General features: G+C 35.7%; 1 protein-coding gene across 3 annotated transcripts in view; it reads right to left on the bottom strand.

Annotated features, from left to right (window-relative positions):
* The window catches only part of LOC116173483 (low-density lipoprotein receptor class A domain-containing protein 4-like), a 66,964-nt gene that overhangs the window by 21,114 nt on the left and 24,109 nt on the right, over positions 1 to 21,741 (bottom strand). The window contains exon 1 of one of the 3 annotated variants that reach the window (XM_031490980.1): positions 20,879 to 21,084. The exons of the other annotated variants lie outside the window; for them this stretch is intronic. The gene's annotated coding sequence lies outside the window, so the exon portion shown is untranslated. Of the gene's footprint in view, positions 1 to 20,878; positions 21,085 to 21,741 lie in introns of those variants that run through there. 3 annotated transcript variants of the gene reach the window in all.

Here is a 21,741-nt window from a genome sequence, read left to right as displayed (position 1 = left end):
GAACAATAACAGAGATTGGAAAACTACCAACAGCGGTATCGTCCCGACGTACAGGAAACCATTTTTGCCGTGGCAATTTATTATACATCCTGAAAATACCAACGTCACTGATACGAATCGACATTTAGAATATGCGGAATGAAACGCTATGCTATGGGAGATGCATTGTGTTTATGTAAATCCGCTGGAAATGTCGCAAGTGCCCATATTTTGCGCCGCACTGCTAGTTGTGGGTGATTTGGATTTTTTGTTAAATTAGCATTCCGTCTTGGCGATAATTATGGAGTTAGTTCTGCGCATATTGTAGTATGTAAACAAAGTAATTGTATATAATCAAATCATAAATAAATTTAAGGACAGCTCCCCCACCTTGTCACCTCGTAAATAATTTGTTTATTATTTAGTAATGCGGAAACACACTTTTGTAACCGAACCGACCTTCAGAATGTCACTTTGTCTGGTTCACAATAAACAACATCCCATAACGTTGATTAAAACCAGTTATTCTGTTTTTGGTTGGACATTATCCACCCGATATAACTGTAGATGAGTGGAATAACAGAAATTTCGTGGAATTTACGATGCCGCCCATCGGTTCGATTATTATATTTAAAAACATGATGTAATTAACTATTAGAAATAATCAAGAGATCATATGGTTCATTTGAAAGAACTCGCCATGGACATGTTTTTTTACACTAACAGACAAAACATGACACAGCAAATGCACTGTTACAATAACAAAATAGGTCAGATGATTGTATAGTAAAAGTGCTATGTACCTCTATCGGTTTCTTTTAATCGGTTTTTTCTTCCGTCGGTGATTGATAACTTCCTAACCTTTGTAGAATAATAAAAATTATGCAAAGATTATTGCTTTGACAAAGCAACAAAAATAGACTGCGAAGATTAATATCGAGATCGCCCTTTCGTATCAGAGAAATGGTAAATGTCCAACCGCCGCCGCCTAATTATCAAAATAACAATGAGAAACCAAGGTGAGGTTATTTATAATTTGCAACAGTCTATCCTCGATATGATTGAATGCAGTGGTTTGCATTAAATAAAGCAAGTGTTAGTTTTCATTAGTGCTCATTTGCTAAATTAGTATGTCAATAAATCGCAATATTTTCTAATAATACTGATAATAGTGACATTATCTGTAAAGTTATTAAAACCGTCTAGACTATGTGTAATATAAAACGTAATCATAAAATTACAATTAATTTTAATTTAAAACAGACAAAACACGCTGAAGTTGGAAAAAAACGTGATTCACCTTCTAATACGACGTGTTATTCAGGTATGCTACTTGTTTTGGGAGATCTAAATATAAATTAGCTCATAAATTTTAAATGATAAAAGTCTGTGTTTGCATAACTAATAGATTAATCTTATCTTGCAAGTTACATAGACCCGTCTGGTATTTAAGCTTAATCAAATATTTCACAATTTTTTGACGAGTACTGCAATACTTGAATTCGCATTATCTGTACAGACATTACGTAGACATTATTTTTATTTACCTCAGTTTAAAACAAACCTTAATTATCAGGAAAAGCAATTCGATAAGTGTCACTAATTATCATAGTGCAAAGTTTTCTCAAGGTTTCTCGACTAACGCCTAATCTTGCGTTAGCTTGCTTAGGAGAAAATTTAAGAAAACCTCCCCGTATTTCAATTAACTTTGGACTTCTTAAGCCGTTAAGACGCATAAAAAAAACTTTAATTAAACGAAGGCAAAGAAAAACCAATTAAATTTGCCCTTATGAAGACTTTTGGAGAGCGCCTTGGGTTTCCTTTTCAGACTCTATAAGAGCATGTTCTCTTTTACTTTCGCGTCGTAATTATTTCGGAGATTAAAAGCGGGAACATTTTTGTTAATAATGAAACAAAAAACCTCACGGCCGTAATTTTATTTATCTCCAAAAAAAAATTTTCCCCAAAGGGGTGTTTCTGTTCGCTTTCGTTTTCGGAGAAAATACGTCTAAACCAGACCCACTTATAATTTCAAAGTTTTAGTGAAAAATGAAAGGATTATATACTTAGTAAATTAAGCAGCTCCCTTTTTCTTGTGAATATTGACTTTAATTTATGAAGGATTTTCGTAATATTCTTCCTAAAATACAGGTAGAAACACGAAACTTTCGAATTTTCGAAAAATGCTTAAGACATTTCACGTTCCAGGAGACATTTCGTTCTGTAAAACATCAGTAATTGATACATTTATCCCTTATGGCACTACCACTACAGCGCCAAATTTTGAATGGGAATGGCATGCCGAAAGGGCTCGTCGTTGACAAGTGACAGAATTTTCCATGAGTAGTTCTTTTTGAAAAGGGAAATAAGTATAAATTGATGCAAAGGCATCATTTCAAACATACTAATGAAACTCGCACCTGGAAATGTGCACCAGCATTTTCATTCAGTGAAATTCAATCCAGAATACTATAGCTTTCGTAACCTATGATTTTCTACCTAGGTGTAGTCGCCACTAGATCAATTACCATTGCCCCTAAATAAATATGTGATTGCACCAGAAGATTCGGAATGCTCCCTCATGAAAACTCGCCCAAGGGTGATCTCCCTTAAGGAAACCTCACGTTTAGGATACCATCACTTTCAGGGAGACAACTGTATTTTCCTTAAGCGAGCATGCAAATTATTACCTCTCATATACATAATCACATCTAAGAGGAAGAAGAAACTCGGAAGCGAAACCGCGCCGTTAGATTATTAACCCTCCACCTCTAGCAAAATAGCACGTTCAGGAAAACCACATAGCGGAGCAGGAATTAATGAAAATTAATAAAATCATAAAAATCGTACACTTTGTGCCATGTCTTTGAAATTTGGTATACTCTTAGGTCTGGTCATAAAGGTTTTAAAAAACCATCCCAAGCAACTTGTGCGCGACCTCTGGTGTCCTGTTTGGTATAAATCCAATATGGCCACCATCTTTATCGGTAGTTTTAATAGATGCGCTTCTATTAGACATGATATAGCATTAAGTAATATAAATACCATTATATAATATATACCGTATAGCATAAGAATAATAATATAATATACAGTGATATCATTGACTAATATTGGGGAGGTATTAGTCACTGGTGATATTCATGTAGAAGTAGACATATGGATTTCCTATGTGTACTTTTACATGATAAAAAGTCTTCTAAAGGACGCCTAACTTTATGCAACCAAAATATCTACCTACAACAAAAATGAAGATCTGCCTGTCATAAAAATTAATTTGAATATTATCGCTTTCACTTCCGTATTCTAATTTTTGTTCGTGTACGATGTATTCAACTACAGAAAAAGTTGCTATTTCTCTCTATTTTTTGAGTTCTCTTCAAGCTTCTATAAAATGCGTCGCAATTGTCTATGATCAACCACCAAGTAAAGGAAATGCAAACGCACGACATAAAACTAAAACCGGAAGGAAGTACGTCGCGTTTTTTTTTAAATACACTTCCACAGTTGATCATTCGATTAGAAGCAGTTGCATAATGGGAATTGCATGTGTATCAAACAAACCTCCAATTAAGTTACATTGTGAACATTTTTAGACATGTGGCCGGTGTCTGGCGGTGAAAGGAAAAAACAATTATTCCACATTACAAATTGCACACCTGTCACCCTTATACACGTCCGGATCGTTTGACTTATTCCGAGGACGAAAACGTGTGAGCGCGAGGGCTTATTTTTGTCCCTCTCGAGGAATGGGGTTAATTAGATTTTAATCTTCGGTATCATTAGAAAGTTATCTCTCGCACCATCGCAATGATCCGTAACATTTCTTTGCGCGCTGCGTTTTTAATAACGACCATCATTCATCAACTTCGCCGTAGTCTCGCGTGTGAATTCTCTTTTTACTGCCTGGTAATTAATCTGATGGGATTCATTTGAATGTCGACAATTGTGAGAGACCTTTAACACGATATTGTGTAACCAATGATGTTATAATTTCAATTGGCACATCTTAGTTTAGGTGTATAAATAATAAAATTCTACCTTATAAACTTTCGTTTGTTAAAATTTTTCAGTTACCGCTTGGTAAAAAGAGCAGCTTTGAGTAAAACTATAAAACAAAACCAAACATTTTCTCCAATACAGTAAGGGCCCGAACGAGGGCCCGAATTATTTCTTGAAGCTACTGCCCTGAAAAGTTCCAAAATATGAGTTTTCCCTTTCATTTTTTCCCATCGACCGTAACATACAGAAAATGGAATTAGACAGTTTATCTGGGTACCCTTCTCGTAATAACTTGTACCTTCAAGATAGAGTGTGCTGAGCAAAGGGACAAAAACAATTCTAATCTCGGCGAAATTTAGGTATCTTCAATTGCGCATGCGCAACTGTTAGAAGAGGAGAACCTCTGTCAAATATAATTATGCAATTTCCAAACCAAAATGCGCATAACTTCGACGGTTTTGTTCATAAACAAAGGTTGTACCCAAAAACTTTCATGAAATTCTATTCTTGTTATTCGGGCACGAATTGCTGCAGGTGGATTTATTTTTTTCAAATTTCTAAACATTAATTTTGGATTCCTCGAGATACCAAATTTCGAGAGCAGACAATTGTTTCATCAAAAACGATATACCCAAAAACCTAAATAAAGCTGAACATTTTGGAACTTTTGAGGACGTCGATTCATGTTCCTCAAATCAGATAAAATCTTTTCAGCTATTTCGACGAATTTAATATAAGGAACCACCTAAATCGAACAGTTATTAAATGATTTGAGTTGTTTGGTAATTTTTGGAAACTTCACAAAATAAATTGCCTTTTCAGAAGCAAACGAAAGTGGCCCATTCTAGAAATCTGCCTAAATAAAGTTTAGGCCTAATCTAGAGTGCTAATTGATCAACTTCTTCATAATTTTCTTCTACTCTTTGGATTATCGTAATTTTTGTCCGTTTCTTCACTGATTTTTACTCACAATGTTTATTCTTTCTTAAATCTCTTTAACCAATAGGGGCATCCCGGCTTCATTTTTTATTTCTGAACTACAAAGTACATTAAAAATAAAAAGACCCGTGCGCCCTCAATTTTTATTTGCGAGTAAAATAAACCCAAAATAAATTATTGAAAAGCTGTGTTTTTAGTCCGAATTTGAAACGCTTCAGTCTAAATACGTCACAAACCTACAACCAATCACGTATAGAAGTTAGCCGGCAACCTTGTGCGAGGGTCTGACGTTTGTCAGATTTGACGTTTTAAGAGGAATTTTTAACTGCATCTAACGCGAAAGTGAACAACAAGTGACAAGTGCATGTGACAGGTGACGCAAGTTACAAATGACATTCTCCTGCAATATTGCCAATTCTTTATGGGTACGTTCCACTTAACGCCCACAACGATCACGACCGCGATCGCGGTTTTATCGTTCCACTAGCTTAGAGGCGTTGTGGGCGAACCCTTAAGTGGAACGCTTTTGAGTGCGGTGTGTCGTCACGCGTGAGTGAACAGTTTTCCAACATGGACGCCGTTGAGGAAATCGTAATGCGTAAAGGATACAAAGTGGGGTGGATTATGAAAAGTCACATTAAGTTAGTAAATATTTTTTTATTTTTCAGTACCAATTATTGACACATACTTCTTCGCTTTACACAAGATATTGCTTCTTGTTAATAAAATATTGAAGACGACTTTTGAATTTCTATCATAAATGCTGCGGCCATACTTAATACGATGATAATGAACACTTCTCCCCAGAATTTCTTCTGGGAATGCTGCTTCGAAAACAATTTCTCTTCTTCATTTAAAACTAACATGCATTTTCATTAATCGTTGCATTACCATTTATACGAGTCTCATTCGCATTCCCTGGTAAAGCACTTTGCAGCAAACTAGTTGCAAATCTAAGATCTAGAATAAAGAAAATTGTGTTAGAGCAGAATTTTCCTTAACAAATAACTAACATTCACGAATCAGCATATATACTTACCAGTTTGTGCATGTAGAACATCCATATAGTGTAATGTCCACCACAAGGTTACGTTCTGAAACACGTAATTATATTTTCTCCATAGCGAAAACGAAAAATTTGCAACGCATGCGTGTTCAAACAATCAGTGTCTGGCAGTTAAATGTCTCTAGAAATGTCTCCTGTCAAGAATGTAAGGTTATAAAATTAGAACGCCCACGCTGACCCAGGTACGATAGGCGAGCGCCGTGGGCTCGTTGCGGTCGCTAGTAATGACATCATATCTGACGTCGCGATTGCGACCATAACGACTGTGGTCGTTATGTGGAACGGCAGCCGAGCGTCGTGGTCGTTGCGGGCGTTAAGTGGAACGTACCCTATGTCATCTGAATGGTTCTAGGAGTTGATTGGTCGGGCTTATTACGTCACAGAGCCCGCCACAATCATATCGTTTTGAATAAAACCCTTAAAACCGCACATGTTAATTATTTTTTTGCTATTCAGCATCTATTTTTAAATAAACTTTTACTGTTCAAAAAAATGTTTTATGGTTTCAGGTACACGCTTATTAAATTAGAACTACGGAATTCAACTGTACCGTAAACCCCCATTATTGTTTTAAACATTTTTTAAAATTCAGTTTCAAATTTACATCTAAGTAGTGTGTAACCGTTATCCCATCTGTTTCTCGGGCAAGTTCGTGGTACTTAGATAAATGTTATTTCATAGTTTCATATTTTCCCGCTAGAGGTCATCCGAATGTACCTTTCCGTATTTCTTCCTCTCTCTTGATCTCTCCTTGGTCTATCGCGTGCGCATTGCTTGTTCGTTGATCCCTTAAAGAAGGTTAAACATTTGTAAAATGTTAATACACTTTTACATGACTTATGTATACCTGAAAAGGGACTTGTATCGGCTTTTATAATAATTTTTTGGGTTTTTCTCTTTCTGGTGCAGTGGTTGGCTTACTTCATCGATAAATACGATTCAGCATTATTTTAACACGTATGTTCTTTTAGGGCTTTGTATTTTTACTTCTTTTCTGCCTTTGTAACCTGAATATTTCAACCTACATCGACGTCTTTGATAAATACGCAGAATTTTGAGTTTTGTTTGAACAGTCATAAAAAAGAGAAAGAAAACTAGACTTTAAAAAAATGAGGAGGTGTGAAACAAGTGTAAAGGAAAAACGCGTTAAGAAAAAAGGCATTAGATGAAGTAAAACGATCGTGAAAGATAAATGGAGAAGGTGCGATGGAGATGCAAAATAAGTGTGAAGAAGTAAGCGAATAAAGGGGATGTGAAAGAGGCGTAACAGAAGGCGTGAAAACAGGAATGATGTTACGTAAGATTGAGGAAAGGCACGAAGCAAGTAGGAGTTAATAATTTGTGAAGTGCAGCGAACCTCGAGAAGGAAAAGGGAATTGGCCACAGCTAGCCAAGGGAAATGGGGCTTCCAGTCAAACAGCCACCCAGGTTCGACAAAGTTTAAATGTTGAGCGCCAGGTATGGAAAAGCCACACCACACAAAAACATACAAACTAAAAATGAAATAAGAGTACAAGCTTTGTAGATCCTCAGGCACTGGCGGGTATGATACTCTCGTCTTTGCAGAGAACGATATATATACACATATATTTAATTGTATAAAGAATAAACAAATTTGCAATTCGGAACAGGGTTATCTTGAGGCCAGCTGTTCGTTACAAAGTATAACTTCATCTAATCTCCTTGACAGACAGAAAGATAAATGAACTAACTACCTCACTTGGCACTTTACAGGTTACCTGCACGTTTGCTGCTCCGGTATTTCAGATAATCATTTGTGTAGCAGTTCGTCGATCTTAGATACCATGTACTATAGATCAGTTCCAGCTAACAGACAGATATCAATCTTCGATTCGAAAATGAGCATTTCATCCAGAACCATGGTGCTTCTCAATGTGCGTTAGGTACACAAAAAGATACATACAAGGAACTACAATATCAATGTCAGACTAAAATCAAATTAAGGTTATGCGACGTTATTAACCCCCCCCCCCCCCGGTACGATCATGAAATTGATCAAAATGAGGAACCCTAAATTTTCCACAATATTAATACAAAGTCCACATAATTTCGTCGAAATGTGAGGTTATGTTACTTATATTATATTTCATGATTACTTTTAAGTTGGTAAGATGGTGAGTGGCATTCCAACTTCAATTTCTTAAGAGGTTATGTTATTTTTCCACGATATAATAAACGTTAAAAAATGATATATAGGGATACATATGTTTCTACTTATACCATAATCGCAGTATGTACTTATATACATGTTTTACATAATTCATGTGTACACCTTCCATATAGAAAAGGCGTTAGAAGTTAATCGGTGGTCGCTAACAAAGTGGCGGTCGATGGAAGATGTCCCTTCTCCTTTCGACTGATAAGGTTTTCCCTCTCGGTGGTCGATTCCTTTCCTAAGGCATTCAAGTTTTATGTGTATGTGTTTCCAAAAGTGGTTTTATTAATGTGTATCCACATGTGACGTAGAAGTGTGGCTTATTTTGTGTATAAGTCGAACTAAACTTAAAATGAAGTCCACAATTTCGGGCTTCCGATTCCTATTTGTACCAACTTTCAGTCCTAACACACTCCACGCAACAAGGGAACGTTACAGAAGGAGTCATGAAAACAGAAACGAGAAAACAGAATAGGACGCATCAAAAAGGTGGAAAGGTATCACAAATGTCTGCAGGAACAGCAAGAGCGTGAACGAGAAAAGGAAGAAGCGCGAAGACGCCATGATCAGTCGTCAAGGACCGAATGAAACCATCTTGAAATATATGCGAAGGACTAAGACGCGAAGGATATGCCAAAGAGGTGTGAAGAAGTGAACTAAGAAAGGCGGGGTGAAAGTAGTCCAAAAGCAAGTAGGACATGAATGTAATAGAATTGAAAAGAAAAGAAGCAACGAAAAACGAGGGGGCGAAGAACAATGAAGTATCCAGAAGGTGAAGGGGTTTCGGAGATATCCATGGTGGCCCTCGAATTTGAATCAGACTGTATAGTCTGGACTGTTTAATGCTTTGCTACAGTTTTAGGAATTTCTAAATTGGTAGGCCAATAGGTATAAAAAAAAACACTCAATTTTTTTTATTCCAAAAAAAAACGTTCGGGTGATAAAAACGATGGAAGAAATTGCTATTTATGAAACCGCCGACAAAGAGTCTAATTGAAACTTTGATTAAAAGTACGTTTGCGTCATGTACACTGCATAAGCATGAATCATGATAACTTGGGTTATGAACAATCTGTATGATCGACTCTATTTCCTGAGGACCTATCTGCTTTGTTCATATTTTTATAGTTATAAAATTTTGGGTTCCTACACAAGTTTCCCGTGCGAAATATTTTTCACAGATTTATTGAAAAATCATCACCTGTTTTGAAAAGAGCGCACATAATTAAAGAGGGACCGAAAACAAACTATAGTAGTTATCCTTAATGACGTAACGTAATTAGTCCTGCCATGATTAATAATTCTTAGAAAAGGTTACCTAACTAGTGAAATGGGTTGTAATCAAATCAGTTTTTTTTTACTAATCAAATGACATAATGTAGCGGCTTGTTTGCATTAAATTATAATTTGTTTTTTGATAACCCATTTTTGCCCTCCTGAGATTAATTAGGAGAATAATTAGTGATGTAATTAGCTTTCATTTGCAACTGGGTGCTTGTTCCCTTGCTGGTGATGGAAAACGCCAGTGGTAAACGATAAAAGTTACGTTAACAAAAAAATGTTGATGCAGATAACTTTCCGTGTTTGTCATTAATTGTGGTTACACAACTGGGAAGGAAAACCACAGTCTGGAAAATGATACGGCTGCAATGGTAGATTGCGTCAAATGTCTCAACAAGACAATAAAAGGTAACGATGCGTATTGCAACTTGGTTTCGTAATTCCGTTAAGTAACAATTTTCAAGGAGAGCTGATTAGAGTACGAAAATGGAGATTAGAAGGTCGAGTGGGATCTACTTACTCAAAAGTACCGAAATATGACTACAATGGTCTAGGCACAAACCGCAATAGCAACAAGGTCGCAGACGGTGTATGATATCATAGGTTTTTATGTTAATTGCAATGTACACGCCAATCGTTCTCTAAGGTCGCATGCAAGTTTGTGGGTGACCGATTTTCTTCCTGTATGAACTGATTTAAATAAAACATTACGTGACCATGTATGAGTAAACGATTTGATTAAGTATAAACGTTACGAGGTGCCAATAATCAATCATTTCTATATTTAAAAGGTGCAACTTTAAAGGACCGAAATAGGTCTATCGCTTAAAGTCGAGTGGGTGGCGCCATTTCTTTGGCGGGGATACGAGGGGAAACAGGGGAACAGACGCGTCGCGTCTGAAAGAGTGAAAGTTACAGCGTCGGTCAATGATGCTCTCTCCAGGATCGAACGTTTTCGTAACTGTTTGTGCTTTAAATTTGAGATATAATCGGCGTGCCTACCTCGAAAAAAAAAGGCGAGGGATGTGTGGGTGCCGGAACTAACACAAAAGGCCTACAAAATACCTTACGGGTTACCGGATGCTCTACATTTTCTAGGTCAAATTTCGTTCCCTTTCATCATTAACTTTTCAATCTACCACCATCGATTAAGCAGTACGTCTTTAGGGGTTCCATTCAATATAGTAATGGATTTGTTTCCTAAAGTATGGTTTGACAAATCCTCAATTCTGGAGAAAGTTGTTGACGGAAAAGATCGTAACTTCCATAAGAATTTATGTAAACGAAATATGGCGCTTTGTACGGATATATTTTGAAATGACTTTGAAGCATGAGAGCCCATTGTGTCAATACTCACCTCGCTTTAAATTGAAAAATTAGACAGAGATCTTTTTATATTCGATTCCATCCTTACAAATTTAAGCACTCCCCATGTCATTTATAAATCTCGATTAAATTACCTCACGTTTTTTAATTAGAAAAAAATAGTTAACTAATTCTAAAATATTCAGCCAGTGAAGTCTGGAATGAAAACCAAACCGCTTTCCCCCTGTTTTTGTATTTTACACTTCGTTTTAGCATAATTTTCAAGAAAAGATATTGCTTTTGCGAATTCTGTTTGTGCGATGGCTTAAAATTTCAACATTCGGACCTACAAACATGCTTTATATTTAATAGGGTAAGTAGGGTAGATGAAAGAAGGAATGTTGTGCAAAATCTTTGTGTAATTTGTTACAATATTTCAAAGAAATTTTAACCGAAGATACCTATGATATTAGTGAAGCGGTGTGTCAAAGAGCAGAATTGATTCCGCAGTTAAGTTGAAATTTGAATCAAAAATGAAACTGCTCCAGATGCTTTTAGTAGTAGTTATTGGTTTTATATGCTGCACCAGTTTCTTTATTTTCTTAAGTAAATATTGTTGTGTAAACAACGTCATGGAGACGTTATTTCGGCCCAAACACCAAAAACCCTGTGTATGAGAATATTTCAATTTATTAAGTAAATCTGGGGGATTACCTATTTACGAAATAAGCGCAGAGTTAGTTAGTTTTAATTGAATTTGTATCTCAGTGTTTGTTGTGCGTAATTTTTCGTTTTAATTTGATTGTTCATATGCTTAAATGTAGACAAATCTAATTAAGTTTGCGTACTTTATAAAAGGTTACATCTGGTCGTTTGAGATACAGAGTTTTATTATCAGGCGAAATTTAATTAACGCACGTTTTGTGGTGCTGATAAGATGCAGATAAAAATTGCGCGTTTCATTTGGAGAAGTGGGGACTTTTGGAAAGAAAAAACTAAGCAATTTTAAGATTTCTTATTTTATTTGTCGACTGCTTGCGTGCGGGGTAATATGTCTAAACAAGCTTTGTAAGCTTTTCATCCTTGCAGGGATTTTTTAAAAATTTTATCTGTTCGGAATACATTTTTTTCAATCTCAATCAATGAATTGTGTGTTTATTCGAATCCATTGTGCGACCCGGATAGAATTTGGGCAGATTTTTTTTATTCGTGTCCAAGATTTAATTCAGGTGTTAAATAAAAGTTGTGTAATTCTTTGGAATTTTCGGAAGTCTCTCAAATTTTAAGTCAATTTCTAGCCGATGACGGATGTGTACGACGAGATTATAAAAATTCTAAGTTTTAATTTTTTGTGCTAGCTCGACCGGTCTCTTGTGGGTGCTGCAACTCTTGCATAGCAATATATACTATTATTGGTTGAGTAAAACTGTAATTTTTGATCGAGGACCACTGTTATAACGAGTACCGTTGGTGCAGCATTTTTAATGCGCAGGCTTTTCGTACTGTTACAACATTTAGGGTCGTTGTAAGTTAAGTATAATATCTTTGGTGATTATTCGAAGTGGTTGCACTCACCGTGGTTTTTTTTGGGTGCTGAATTGTACCTCCCCTTGTTCAGGCTTTAATTAAATTTAAATGGGCAATTAGTAGGAAATTCTTCTTCAATGGAGTAAACCGATGTTAAGTTTCTTTGAATTTTGAAACTCAGTAACGTGTACTTAGTTTCACGATTGATTCATGATAAAATTAATGCTCGTGTGTTTTCTCATTCAGGGATTCCAACAGGTTAATTGATGTCGTCGATCGGGGATCATATACAAGTATTTTGGCTCCTCAAGCAATCGCGACTTCAATTACCGAGTAGATTAACTCGGGTTTCTTGTTTCTTTTCTTTGTTTCAGAGTGAATTTCTGGAAGCGTCGGAACAGAGTTCTCTTCCTAATTTCTTCATTACTATCAGTGATCGTATGATGTGTTTCTGTTTCGCGCTCCATCATGGAAAAAAATTCGCGTTGGGATTAAAAAATATGTTATAATTGAAAAAAAAAAATGATATTACATTTCTGTTAATTAAATAAACTTTATCGTGCCTGAAAGAAGAAGCCTGGGGCTCAAAACTGGAAGAGGTACACCGGAAAATAACAGATCGGAAATTGGGAAATCGTCTTTCCTAAATTAATTGTACAATTTTCTTTACCTAGTTATCGCTTTTTCATTTTTCACGTTGCAAAAGGGCGAAAAATCATTTATTTGTGTTTGAGTTGTGTAATTTTTCTCCAACAAACTAGGAAGTTGTCGAAGTGTGTGCAAGAAAATAGAAACCGTACTTCGAGAGACCTAAAAGACCATTGGTAGCATTATAAACCTCGCCCAAATGCGAATACACAGCGATGGCGAAAGTGCAAAAAAAAATCATGCTGTTGGTAACTTTTTTAAAATTCAGTTTGAATATTCGATTTAATACGCCATCTGTATATTTTCTCTGTAAGCTCGTGTAAGTTAGATCAATGTTATCGATGTTACTTCAGTTTTTTATTCTACCACCAGAGGTCGTACAAATTCCCTATTTTAAATAAGTCCCCTTCTTTTCTTAACGCTTGCGTACAGAATGTACCTCTTGAAGATTCATTGCTGCTTCGTTGTTGGTTACTTGTAAAAAGACATACACGCCATATTTTTTCTTGACAATTTGTCTACCTTTTTGAAAGGGATTTAATTCGACGGTGTACTAATTTTCTCTAAAGTCTCAGTGTCGCATTTAGCAGATATAGTTTACAAGTTTACGGTCCATTTAGGGTAAGTGATAAGATTTGCGGAATATTTCAATTAACATCGTATAATTGTTGTTTGGTAGTATTACCAATTAAACCTGAGGACATACTCTGTTAACTACTTCCATAACTTACATTAATACTTTGGAGTTTATGTACGTTAAGTTTTGCTGCCATTGTAATTAATACTTTTCTTTATAGCTTCGTTAGCCGTTGTGGAAGCCTATTTCGACATTGATCTTTTTGACTACGATTTGCTTCTTTTGGCAAATTGGGTTTAACTTTTCAAGTGACTATAATTTATGTTCATGTGTTACTCTCTCACTTTCTTAACTCTTTAGCTTTCTGAAGACCTGACCAAGGATCTTTTAGTCTACATTGTTCTCCCTCAGTAATCATTCTTTCTTTTTTTTTAAAAAAGATTAAATGGTGCCTATGCGGTTTACAGTGTAAAATTTCACCTGAACGGGGGTGCAAAAAAAATTGTGATCTAGATGAAATTTATTATCCAGGTATCTGTGAACATGAAAATTGTAAAGAAGCATCCATTTTCTGCCTTGAAGTTCATACCCGAAGTTATGACAACACCGTATATTTGTGGGATTCGACCAGCTTTGCTAAACACCCGGTATCTAAAAGCGTTTTAAGTTGGAAACTTCGTTACTAAGAAACCGTACTTTCCAAATTTACATATTTGCTCTAAGAGACGATCTTTGTGTGTTCACTTTTTGTTTGTCTTACCGCCGATAACGCACGTTAAGTTTCGTAGTGAATTTATCCGTTTTGCAACCGTTCCTGTAGGAATGGTTTTTAAAGCCGCGGAAAGCTCTCTTCCCAGAAGGAAGAGAATCAATCTTATTAAATTCTAGGTCCGTTAATTACCAATTAATCGATTTTAGTTTTCTAATGATATACGAAAATCCAGGATTGAAACCGCCAATGTCGTGCAGTTTAAGGAAAAAAACGTGATAACCGATTGCGCCACTTGACCTGACATTCCAAAGAACGAAAAGGGCATTGCTGGATCGCCGAATTTGGAGATTTCATTCCGACTATTTAGATAAGTATAATGAACCGTAATTATTTGAATGAGTTACAGATGACAACCGCCGATTAAGTCGAGATTATATCCGTTAGATGCGCTCTTAAAAAACTTGAACTGTGAACCTAGTCCCATATTTTTCCGTTGATTTTGCTTTTGGTGTTTAACCGAATAGTAAGTTCATCTTCTAATTTTGCATCTTCGCAGGGTACATTTTGCAAGTACCGAAGTTTTGAGCTTGGCCGTAAATTAACTTTTGCAACCGTACCGTATTTAAATCGTGAAGCAATTAACCGTATTTAAATCTTTTTGCCTTTTACACTTTCGCCATATTATATTTATTTGTACCGTTTCATTTTTGCTTTTGCCTTAAGTTACAGCACCGCATTGGAGGGGGGGGGGGGTATTGTTCGTTTCGTCCATTTCTTAAAAAAAACCAAACGGACCGACTTCAAAAATTGTTGTAAGTTGATTAAAATTTAAAAGATTGTAATTATCGTAAATGTATTTTTGACATTTACGCAAGAGCTTTCGCTATAAGAGCTCTACTATTTTCAAATACAGGGTGGTCCTACAACGAACATCGGCTGTAAAATTTGATAGTATACTAATGTCGATAAGGGAAATTTATCTAAAATATTTTTAAGTTGGCGGCACTAGATAATACCAACCTGCTTTATTTTGAATGGAAGACCCTATATATTATTTCATTTTTAGGTTCTGCGTAAAGTTCTATATGAATTACACGTCGTATACCTAAATTTACCCGTTTTCGGCATATTTCAATTTTTATGTCAAAAATGACGTTTATATAAAGCTGACATTCGTACTGGAACACCCTGTATGTGTAATTTTTATAACTTATCTACTCTGTTACTTTGTTGTTGGCTATAGTTAGTGCAATGTTAATTATTCTAACTTGTAGCCTTATAAAAAGGTGATTATAAAATTAATATCTTTAAAGATCCCAAGTGCATTGTTTTTCTTTCACCAGACATGAATGTTTGTACCGATTAAATGTAGGTTAATCATTTGCAAATGAAACAAAAGTAAATGTTTATATTCAAAGACGGTAGGTATTTAAATATTGATAAGGTAGATAAGTTCCAAGAGGCGAATTTCGTGATTGGGCAATACCCAAAATGTTATAGGGTATTTCTACATTTTATTAACTGCAAGCACGCTAGTGACACAATTTTAAGTAAAAAAAAGAGCATAATAATGTGGAAATAGGTTTTTATTATTTTGTATAAGTAATGTGGCCTTGTAATGAGAGGCACGTGACATTATTAAAACCATTTTAAAAAGTCTAGACTATGAATAAATATTGCTATTACTTTTAAAGCAAAGTTCTACGTATCCACCTACCGTTTTTTCCTTTCCAAAAAAATCTCCCGCATAAAATAAATTGCTAATAGAACCATCAATTACAATGATGTGCTCATAGTACGCTCGATGCATCCCAAAACAATTTTCAACATGTAGAATTTCTGTGTGTAATAAATTTTATCTTACGAAAATAGTCAGCCTTCAAACGTGATGGGTTACGTAAAAAGGATGCACTATGTAAATAGCGTCACGTTGTAAAATAAAACATGACAGGTTATTCTACATAAAAAGAAATTGGCACGGCGACGTCGAGAATGGAAATTTCCGTGCACAAATACGGGTAAAAATGCAGCGAAGAAAATTAATGGACCTATTGGCATTTTAAATTAATACACGAACTAAATCGGTGAGCGAGTTGACTGTGACATTTTCGTTGGCCTTATTTGAAAATGTTGGACGGTTTTTCCGCAAGGTTAATAGTAATTCAATTTCCAGTTTTGTACAGATCGAGCGATTTGGGGTTTCAAATGCGGACTGATGGTTATAATGGTAGTTTACTCTTGCTTGAGTAAATAAAGATGTCAGGAAATGTCCGAGGAAATGTCAAATTAATATGTGAGAAAGGATTGCGGAAGATAAGAGTTTCGAAAAAAAATTTCGTTTCGTTTAATAGTGTAGAACCTTTGTGTCCTCACTATTGCAGGCCCGAGAGCTTCCAAAGGTTTGCTTTTCAGGGCATTAGACTCATCGTCATGAGTCTTCAAAACGTTCTCGAAGTTCCCAGAGTCGACAGTATTCATAGTGGCTTGAGCTCTCATTGTCGTCAACATCTCAGTATTTATAGTCTTCCCAACTGATGAGAACATTCAAAGTCCTTGGGATCCTGAGATCTAAGTCAAAGTAGTACCTTCTTCTATTCTCAGAGTCGACAGTTTTCATATCTTCAATATCGTCACGTCATTCTCCTTTTCTAGTTTTTAATGTTACTCTTTCGAATTGCCAGTGGCTCCAAGGGCAGGAAGCCTAGTTGAGGCAAAAACTGAGGAAATCATTGGTCAAGATGTACTACTACCTGACCGACCAATAAAAACATCGGCCCTTCCAAAAAAAGCGGACTTCGACATGAAAAAAAGTGTGCTCGATGGATTCCCCGATTCCTCACACATATGAGAGAGACTTTCACGCTTTGGCGAACAATGAGTTATTGTTCACACAAAAAAAATAAAAAAAACACCTTCTCATTGCCACTTTTTGAGCCCTACAAGATACCGTTACGAGATTTTTAATACAACGTTTCGTTTCGAAGAAAGCATCCTCAACTTTTTTTTAATAACCCGTAAATAAAGTACATACTGGATTGAGTAGCATTTTTTATTGCGAATACAACGATGTACGGCACACAAAAAAAAAACAAGAGTTGGAAACTGTTAGTTTCAACAGGATGGTGCACCCGCGCACAAAGCCCTAATCGCCAATCGTGCGAGAATACCTAGAATACCTATCGCAGAAATTTTCCATGTTCCAGGAAATTTGATCGTGATTTTTCCGAAACGAAACGTTGTATTGAGAATCTTGTAGGGCTTGGTTTTCTTTGCGGTAAAATCCCAAAAATATTTTCATTCGGTTTCAAAAATCTTGGTGCGCCGTCAATTTTCATAAAATATGTACAAAGAGATCCAGTTTAACGATTACCTACACTCTCGCCTAAACTTATACAAAGGTAAGTTTTTTTTTTGTGATTTTGAGTCGAAAATTTCTGAAGATATCACGAAATTTTCAAATTGTGGAGATTTCATAAAATTCTTCCAAAAGCTTTCAAATAATTTCAGAAGGTTTTCGAAAAAATCTGATCGGCCCCATTGTAACATGAAACTTGTCGGAAGGAGGGGACAGTGTGACGTACGTAAAGTCAAGGAAATGGAAACCATAGTTAACAAGGGACAGTAATTAATTTTTGAGGTAGGTCTTTTAGCGGAGAATTCAAATATTCAAAGGGTGACCTATTCGCACAACAAAAAGTCAAAATAAGTCAACATCGTTAGTTAATGTGTGCCAGTTTCAATGGGAAATCGCAAAGCTTTTACTCGAATGAGTTTAGAATAAGTATCTGTTGATGAGGGATGAGGGGGCAAAACTTCAAATTCGGTTATGTCGTAAATGAAATGCGGGAACAGGTACTCTCAAAGAGAAAATGGAGTATCGGAAGAAGGTACTTTCAAAAGAAAAAGATAGAAAGTCTAGTTTTTTGTATCAAATCGAAATTTTGTGGTTTCGGCTATCCAGAGTTTTAATTTGACTCAAAAAAATTATGAGAAAGCGGAAGAGGTCCTGTGCCTCAATTCAAAACTTAAAAGCCGGCCGATTTAGTTTCTCTAAAAAAATTTGGAAAACCGGTCAAATGTTGAGAAAAAAAGGCGAAATCGTTAAGGTTAAGGGTTTATTATTGTTATGTAAACACAGTCATGTAGACGTTATTTCGATCTAAACACGAAAAACAATGACGGAACACCCTGTATATGACAATATTTCAATTTATTAAGTAAATCTGGGGAATTATTATTTATCAAGTAAGTTAGTGCGTTTCATTTGAATTTGTAACTCAGTGTGGTTTTTCCTTTTCGAAATTCTTTTGTAATTTATTCAATTCACATAAAGTATTAGAAACAAAAAACATCTGGTCGTTTGCGATAAGAAGTTTTTTGTCAGGTAAAAATTAATTAACGCACGTGTTTTATCCCTGTCGAAGTATTGCACGTTTCATCTGGAGAAGTGGAGATGTTTGACGCCTCCCGTCGTTGATTGGCGAGTTGTTTAAAAATTCTTAAAGAAGAAGTTTATTTTATTATGGAAGTGGCTTTTCCTTAAATACAACAAGGTAACGAGCTACTGGTAGTTGAAAAGCGTGTAAATCTGTTGACGCTAAATTACGAGCAGTCGGTCCTATTTGTTTCGTTGAAGACGCAGTTCGTCATTTTTTATAATAAATTTGTGCAGAAGTAAGTTAACCAAAGTCGTGTCAGAAGTTTAACGTGTGTTGTTCGATAATAAAAAAATTCTTATTGTCCGAACAGTCACCAAAAATTGTTTCATTTTATTTATCAAGCCAGTTTTGTTTGTCATCTAATTCTGTTTTTAAATGTTTTAATTTAAAAAACTAAGTAATTTTAAGATTTCTTATTTTAATTGTCGACCGCTTGCGTGCGGGGTAATATGTCCAAACAAGCTTAGTAAACTTTTCTTTCTTGCAGACATTTTGTTTGATTTCTTTCATTGTGTTTCGGAATAAATTTCGTCATTGTGAATCAACTAATTGTGTGTCTATTCGAATCCATTGTGCGACCCAAATAGAGTTTTCATGTCAGATTTTTTTATTCGTGTCAAGATTTATTTCAGGTGTTAATAAAAATTTTTGGAAGTTGATCGGAGCCATAGAGGCTCTCAATTTAAGACATGTTAAGTCAATAGTAGAATTTTCTTATAGCACATTCCGGATGTGTACGAGAAGAGACTATAAAATTGTCAAAAAATAAGCCTCATAGCGAAAAATGTTAAATTTAAAAAAAGATGTGCCTTGGTGAGTTGTACAAAAAAGTCTCATCCATTTTTTGCGTCAGACACAAAATAAAGGCCCCAGAGGTAAATACAGTCGGAAAATCGGCAGTTTTATTAAAATTTTACGTATTTGACCGCCCCTCCCAACCTTAAGCCACGGGATCTCGCTGGCAGACATGACTTTTCTAGTTCACTATGTATCAGGATACTTTACACAAAAATCGTAGCAATAACTCACTTTTTTCGTAGCCAGCTCTTAGACTATTAGGACCAACAACGATTCCAAATATCAATAGAATGATTTGTAGAAAATGGGCGATTGCAATAAAACTGTGGGGAATGGTTGGACGTAAAACGCTTCCCGAAATTCCCACAGGAACGGGAACCCAGAAAACGAGATTTTAGGTTTTACAGTTGAAACTGCGGCAGAGAGAGACTTGACATTTAGAACGTAGCTTTTTTTTGAAGACGTAAAGGTACTCCCAAAGCCCTTCGCTTTCCGAAATGACTACGGAGACGGTGCACAGGAACGGGCTGGCCATATCCCCGTGTGGGCGAGCAATGCACCCCTCCGTAATCTTCACATCTATTGTGAGTTTATGCAATCATTATCATTAGTTCACTAAGCTCAGAATGGTTTCGTTGGTTAGCAACGCGCAATAAATCTTTGTTTCTATTGGCTAATGATCTTTGACAATGAACGAATGATAATGATTGTATAAACACAGCATAAATTGTCCTGGTTCGGAGTTTCGGACTTCTGGAAAGCAGTGGAAATAGTCTAGTGTTGGAAAAGCTCAAGAATGACAAGAAAAGCATTCCTCTAAGCTTTCAAGGCGGCTTTTCTGAGCGACATTTACATTTTTAACACCTTGGCTAGTTCTAAAAAATACCTGGAAGAGGCCTAGAACCCATTGTAAAGTATTTTAAACGCCTTTCAGGGCACGCAAAATCTCTCCAAAAACCCTTTTCCTCGCCCTTTTCAGAGTTTTCTAGCGTTTTATCTGTGATCATTTTAATAAGAAGATGTACCTATAAGATTCTGAAACACACTTATGGACTTTAGTTAGCCATATCTTTGTCTTTTTTTTTCTAAAATAAAAAAACCAATCCATCATATATATAATTTTATACAAAAGTCACGGTTTGACTATTTTATAATAAATTTAGCATTAGAATAGAATCCTTCACTCAAGGGTAGAATACAAAAAAAATGTACAGGATAATAATCTCGTGGATGTTGTTTTCGTTTCACGCGTACATTGAATGATTTGCGCAAAATAAATTTATTCAAATCAATTTTGTGCCCTAGGGATACGAAAATCAAATGCAAATTTGTTTTAAAGTGGAAAAAATCGCTGACCCTTCACAATAAATAGAAAAAAAAGCTGTAATGCGCGGTCGGTGGCAGAAAAATAAAATTCTGTTTTACTCGCCTGATAAAATCTCCCCCTGTGTTTTGAAGCACTTGAGCAAAACGTTTTTATGCGGAAATTACCCCTACTGGAAGCAACGTAGCCGTGTGCGTTTTAAATAAAAACATTTATTCCTCGACGAAGTGGAATTTGCACAAACTGAGACGCACTGGTACAAATCGACCAGAGTACATACTTGCATAGGTACTAAAAAAATAATCTCCGCAGTAGCGGTTAATTAAAATGTCGTAACAATCACCAACTGAATCACGAATGCAACTTGTCAAGGCCGAAAGTTTTCCATCCGTCGTTACGTAAACTTAACTGCACCTTACAAGAAAAATCGAAAATCCTTTTAGATTAAAAATGTTAATGTGTAGAGAAATTCTTGAATATAAATTTAAAAATTTTACGACACCGTAAATCTTTTGGATTTTTTTTCTAAATGTGTATTATTCGAATAATGTAAAATTAAAAATAGTTTAAGAATATTAATGACAACCACGTTGTGCACGTGTCGGTTATTAACTAAAATTCAATTTTAATTTTTTGAAAGCTCATTTCGAACTGTACGTAAAACAATTTGATATAGGTCCGCTTTTAATTGGAAAGTTTTATGAAAATTAACTTCACGGCTATATACAGTAATCAATTATTTTTTTTAAATGCGAAGAAATTCCGCTATAGTTTCATTGCCATTGCATCAATCCTCGAACTTTTTAAAATAGTATGTCGCCACCTCCTATCCTTTCAGCGTTGACGATACTGTAGATTACACGGCACTGTCCGTCTGACCGTGCGCAACACAAAAATTTCGAAACAGTTCCCAATTTGGTATATAGGTTCAAAGAGACGTAATTATTATCCTAACGTGTTACCAGTTC

Source organism: Photinus pyralis, unplaced genomic scaffold (assembly GCF_008802855.1).
Source record: "Photinus pyralis isolate 1611_PpyrPB1 unplaced genomic scaffold, Ppyr1.3 Ppyr1.4_LG6, whole genome shotgun sequence".
Taxonomy (NCBI): Eukaryota; Metazoa; Arthropoda; class Insecta; order Coleoptera; family Lampyridae; genus Photinus; species Photinus pyralis.
The sequence above is the reverse complement of the archived record's forward strand: the minus strand, read 5'-3'. Positions and strand labels throughout refer to the sequence as shown.